The sequence below is a fragment of the Trachymyrmex cornetzi genome, unplaced genomic scaffold (genome assembly GCF_001594075.2).
Source record: "Trachymyrmex cornetzi isolate Tcor2-1 unplaced genomic scaffold, Tcor1.1 scaffold43, whole genome shotgun sequence".
Lineage (NCBI taxonomy): Eukaryota > Metazoa > Arthropoda > Insecta > Hymenoptera > Formicidae > Trachymyrmex > Trachymyrmex cornetzi.
Window position 1 is genome coordinate 67,301 of NW_017299069.1, and position 6,196 is coordinate 73,496.

A 6,196-nucleotide genomic window follows, 5' to 3' on the forward strand; every position below is an offset into this window, starting at 1 on the left:
GCGGATCATCGAGGTGCAAGCGTGTCCAGCGGGCTCGAATCATTCCGCACGTATACACATCTACGTACCACACATACTACACGTCTATCTATATATACGCATCTCTCTCACTCATTCACGCAAACGTATTCGCGCTCACTCCGCTCCTTCCCCACCACTACGCGGACAACTACTACTCTCCGTCCTCGCTTACTCCGTCCCGTAACCCGTTGCAGCACGGGGGAAGAGAAAGAGAAGGAGGAGGAGGCCGCCACCATACCACGCTTACACTACACTACCACTGTTTCCCCGCAAGTAAAACGTTCTCGCTTCCCCGAGTGGCCCGAGTGCGCGTCGCCGGTGTGTTACGGACGAGAGAGCGAGCACCTCTAGCCGCTAGCGCGCAGGCGGGCACACGAGCGGCGACGACGGCACCACAGGCACCAGGCCGCACACCGCTCTCGCTCATCGCTCGGCTCGGCTCGACTCGGCGCACCACCTGGTGGCGTGCGCATCTCCCGACCTCCTCTCTTCTTTTTTTTCTTTCTTTCTTTCTTTCTCCCTCCCTCTCTCTCTCGCTCTCTCTTTCTCTCGTACTCGCTCGCTCGTTCGCTCGCGCGCGCCGCATTGCTGTGTGCAGACGTGCATTCGTGTCGCTAGTTCGTTCGCCGGCTCTCGGCCCGGTGTTCGCATTCGTATGTGTCGTGTATGCCCGCCCGTGCGTGCGCGCGCGCGCGCACGGCAGCCGAGGAGCGTATATACTCGATCTCGTAAATTGTTTTAGGTCTGTTTTACCTGCGTATTCCGCATTCGGAGAGCAAAATGAATATCTATATCTTTGTCCAGACTACGCTCCAAGAGGGAGAAGAACGGGAAATGGGAAGCACGGATCAAAACGGACGGACCGACCCGACCAGGGTCCGTTAGCTCCGCTCGCTTTACCTGCGCCCCTTTTGACACTTCTTCTCACTGCATCGAATTTAAGAATGAATACACTCGCAATGTATATATTTTCGAAGGGGAGAGAGAGAGAGAGAGAAGGGAAAGGAAATGAAGCTCCGAAGGAGCACGTAGTGCGAAAGCGTACGAAAATTATTTCGGCTCCGAGTGGCCTTGTCTCTATTGAGTCTCTCCTTGAGATTTTTCGTTCTTTGCGTGACGTATAATTACGTACGATTTGTTTTCACTTTGACCGGTAAGGAATGTGACATGTGGATTCGATAAGGGCGGATCTATCGTCTCTTCCTTGCGTCTTTCTTATCGCAGTACTGTTCTTCCACAAACACGCTAATTGTGTCCGATGATATCGTAGGTAGACGTGGACGTGGGACAAAAACATCTGACTTTTCTCACGCGCGTAACAGACTGCATCCTATCGGCAACCATATTTCAAAATCATTCCTCAAGATCTGTTTTCATAATACATAGTTACCTGAAGATTAATCTTTACAGGAAAGCCTGCACTACGGTCAAGTTCCATCACTGTAAAATTAACTTAATTTCTAATTCTAACAATTAGAAAAAAGAATAAATTACTTAGAGATTAAAGTTTTAGAAGAATTAGAAAAAGATATACATTAGGTTAAACCGAGATTGTTGCGTAGTTAAACTGGTGGAATCGAGCCTGCAGTGACAACAATGTCGTATTTTAATGAAAGAAATACAATGAATGTAACAATAAATTGTAACAAATCTTTCTCAAATAACAGTTATACGATTTTAAAACTACATTTCTGCCCTTTAAAGGTTAAAAGTTACCGAGAAATTCATGAATGAATTTCATTGATGATTTTTTTTGGAAACCTTTAATCTTTAGGTAACCATACATTTGTTAAAATTATCGTGAGCCTATCTCAAACCTACAAATTCCTGTCAGATGAAATCTCAAGAAATTTATCGGTCTAGATATCGCCACTTATGCTGTCTATTTTTCGGGTCGATTGTGTATTTTTAAAACGAGATGAAAATAACAAAAGTAAACAAATTCAATAGTTGACGATTAATGAAATTATAAATATTCTAATCCGTTCATTTTCATAACTTTCAATAAATTGTGTTATATGTAATTGAATCCTTGTATATACTTCAACAATCATTTCATGTATTCTCTGATTCTTCAAATGCTTCTCGTGTTACACGACACGGTGGAATCGATGAAATAAAGTTCCACTCTCTGAATTTTGACACGAATTCTAGATTATCTGAAATGAATTTTACGCGCGGCTTCTCATTCTCACTGTCGCTTGAAGCATCAAAATTTTTCGATTACTATCAATATCGCGAGTAAAGTTAACCTTGAAACAGAAACGCACTGCGAGAATCGGCGATAACTTCAAGTCATACGACGTTTCTCTTTTATTTAAACTATTCTCGCACTTTGCGATTTAAAAAACTTAGGCTTGAATTTTAATCTTGTAATCGTATTCTACGTTTCACATCCTACTGGAGAGAAACAAACGTCGGGAAATATTCGTTCTCGCCAAAATCAAGTATAAAAATAGTTCGCGAACATACGAAAAGTGTTTGCCGTTTCAGGGTTAAACGCAGAAATAGAATTAACGCCAAACAAAATTTGCAGGTATCTCGCTTGGGATTGTAATTATTACAATGATTAAGTAGCGCTACATACAGGAAAAAAAGTAGTCTGGTTGCAGTAATTGGAATTCGGATTGAAAATGAAGAAATCAGAATTTTCTGGTTGAATCTATTATAATTCTAGTTAAAATAAAAAAACCAGGGTATGTGTATTACATAGAATTATTCGAAATGGATTCTGATCGGATTTAATCATTTTCTAGATTTCTATTATATTTCTGAAGAAAACGGAGTATAATTCCTATCGGAATCCATTCCGAACAATTTCATAATGCGTGCCCAGAATTTTAATTGATTCAGGACCTTATTCTTAAAAAAATATCGCATACAAAAATACTAGAAAGATCTATCCCCTACAGCACAAAGTTGCAGCCACACTGCTGCAACATCGCATGTTGCAGCGATATTGTTGCAAATTCTGTGCTATATGGGATAATACACACATAACGTATGCTACAGTATATTTTCGTACATTTTTATATGCAACATTTTTCAAGAATATGACTCTACAAACTTCTGGTTCGTTCATTTTTAACCCAAAATTTTTCTCTCAGTAGGGTGCAATGAACAAAACGGCAACTGCCATGATAACAATTGAACTCGGGATACGCCAAATGAGAAATTTTAATTATGGCGCGTTGCCTGTCGGAAATGTGAAGAAAAATGGAAACGAAACTCGCAAAGTGCTCATGCTCTCTTTACAAACGGACAGATTTATGAATCCATGTATATGTGTGTGTGTATGTATATCGAGTCATGCGAATTTAGTGAAAGGACAGGCAATAACGGTGCGGAAGACAGAGAGACGGAGGGAGGGAGGCGAAGAGAGAAAGAGAGGGAATGAAGGAGAAAAAGAGAAAGACGTCGGAGAACAACGCTACGGACGAGTCGCACTGGCAACGCATCGAGTATTCAATATCGCGGGTAAAGGCGCACCGCGCAATTGGTAGCAGCAAGACAGGAGTCGAAATTACACGAGAAAGAGGACCAATCAGATTTTAGCTTATAAAGTCCGATAGCCGCGCGTAGGATATTCGATTAACCAATCGTATTCCGCAGGTATCGATTCGAATACATCTCCCGATGTGCCACGCTCAAATGGCAGCCGAATACTCTCTTTGCGACAACGCGATGGGCACGGGAATAACGGACGAGGGCGAGAACGAGTGTCGAGGAAACGTCGCCGAATCTCTCTTTTACATCAACGGTTATGTTCTCAACCGTCCGAACCTTTACTAATTTCAAACTGAGCAGATGACACCTCGGGTGACGAAATAAACCGTTATCGTCTTGGTTTGATTAACTTCCCTATCACCTTTTCTTTTAGAAGAAATTCTCCAAATGTCATGTTATCGATCCTCTTAACAGTCGTTGGTTAGAACCGTATCCTCATTTATCTTATTCGAGCATGTCAAGAAAATTCTGTATAAATCCTACCTGCAGGATTTCACAAGAGGATCGCCGCTCACAAGTGGACGTGGAAAAATCCTTCGAGAAACATGCATCAGGATTTTGTTGATACGTGCGAATAATATAATTTACACGTCTCAATGATTAAGCGCATACGTCTTACAATTAAATGATCGTGCTACTACATGTATAAACACACAGCAAACCGTGCGCGATCTCTATGGAGAGGAATTATCACGCTTATTATACGCCTGTAATGTCAAATGTCTGCAATGCAACAAACGTGGAATAATTTGTAAAAAAAAAAACGAAAAAAAAAGAGAGCGACATAATATCACTAAGGTTGTCGTAATTATCACAGCTCCCATGGAAAACCGGTAAGCGATATCGAAGCATCTGTGCAGCTGAACAATCCATGTGTTTGAACGGGAAAAAAACAAATCGTCGCATGCCGACCGCCCGTCAAGACATTCGAATTCTCGGAAAATCTGCTTACCTCGGTCGCACGGTGTTACACTTCGCGTGGCCGAGGTGAAAAGCGGCGTTAGAACGTTGCGTTTACAGACATTATGTCGAAAAAAAGAGAAAAAAGAAGAAAAAAAAGATCGCCAAGAGAGCAAGGCGAGAGGAACGGGTCTGGAGTACATCCAAGTATATCGAAATATACCATCGATGCGTGCATCGTGCATGTGGAATCACGTCACTCACGGATGAGGATCAACGGTTTACTTTTGATACCAACGATCGAATGTGAAAGATAGAGCAGGACTCACAATTGTGCGAACGGCGATCCCATCTTTTTTCCCAAAGTCCATCTGAAGAAAACAAGAAACCTAGGTAGACGACAGGATGAGGAAGAGGAGGAGGGGGGGGGGAGGCAAGGGAGTGTCCATTTTGTTTGGTTTAATTACTGAAAGAGGCGTCGGTGGTGGTGCTGGTGATGGTGGTGGTGATGCCGCTGCCGTGGGTTACGTTGACACAACACGACGATGACAGCGATAGCGATAGTCCTTCGATAGCTGCCACAACTGCCTTCGTGCAGCATCGAGAGACATCCAAGAGACGACCGCACACGTACACACAGAAAATTATGTAGAGAAAGGGAAAGATGGACAGAGACGAAGATAGAAAGAAAGAGATACCGGGGGGAGAAGAGGGAGGGGGAAGAAAAAGACACGGAAGATCCGAGATCCCGCACAGACGCCGCAACGCGCGCGCGCGCGCACACACACACGCACACACACGAGCGCGCGTGTATCAGAGAGATGTGAATTAAACGTATGAGCGAACTTGCTAGACACTTCTCTGATCGCGGTAACGACATGCACTTATCGCGTATATTTCACACTGTCCCGCAGCATCAATCCGGATCCGTCCGGTTCGCCATACCCGCGGTAACCTAAATCCATGGAGGGGACTAACGACGATGGTGTTTCGTACCTGTGCCTATACCTGCGTCGCGTTTCTTCTCCCCATTCACTTGAACTCGCGTATGTCTGTACGTACGTCCAATACGCAACGTACGTGGTGTCGCGACGGCGTCACCAAGGTTTACGCGCACTCTCTCCGCTCCGCTGGCACTTTCCGCACGTTTAATATGTCCACCCGTCGGCCGTCCATCCGTCGAGTCGACGACACACGGCACACACGCACACGACACACTGACACATGCGCGCATGCGCTATGATTGATAGCCGTCGTTCCCGTTCTCGTTTCCATCATCACCGCTAGGCGACGTCAATAGTTGCGTCGTGTGGCTAGAGACCCTAGAAGTAAAGCGGGGAGCACAGACTCTTGCATAACGCATAACACGTAATGCATAAGAATATGTACTAATCGAAGTTCTCTGTTTCTTTCCCTTCCATGTAATAGAGAACTCTGGTTGGTTCAATTCCTTATGCCTCATGTATTATGCGTTATGCAAAAGTCTGTGCTCCCCGCTTAAAGTTGGAAACACAATAGACACAGGCAATAGGCACAGACAACAGGGAATAACGAGCCGTCCAATCAGAAGTTATGCGTTATGCAAAAGTCTGTGCTCCCCGCTTAAAGTTGGAAACACAATAGGCACAGACAACAGGGAATAACGAACCGTCCAATCAGAGTTCTGGGATATAATATCGAACTTGTACCCCAAAGCTCTGATTGGGCGGCTCGTTATTCCCTGTTGCCTGTGCTTATTGCCTGTGTCTATTGTGTTTCCAGCTTAAGG

The 6,196-nt window shown here is 44.2% G+C and overlaps 1 protein-coding gene across 2 annotated transcripts in view; it reads right to left on the minus strand.

The window, feature by feature from the left end:
* kis (chromodomain helicase DNA binding protein kismet) overlaps window positions 1-5,634 on the minus strand; it is a 26,997-nt gene extending 21,363 nt beyond the window's left edge. For both annotated transcript variants that reach the window (XM_018512771.1, XM_018512772.1), the window contains exon 1: window positions 5,425-5,634. The gene's annotated coding sequence lies outside the window, so the exon portion shown is untranslated. The remainder of the gene's footprint in view (window positions 1-5,424) is intronic.
* Between the last annotated feature and the right edge of the window lie 562 nt (window positions 5,635-6,196).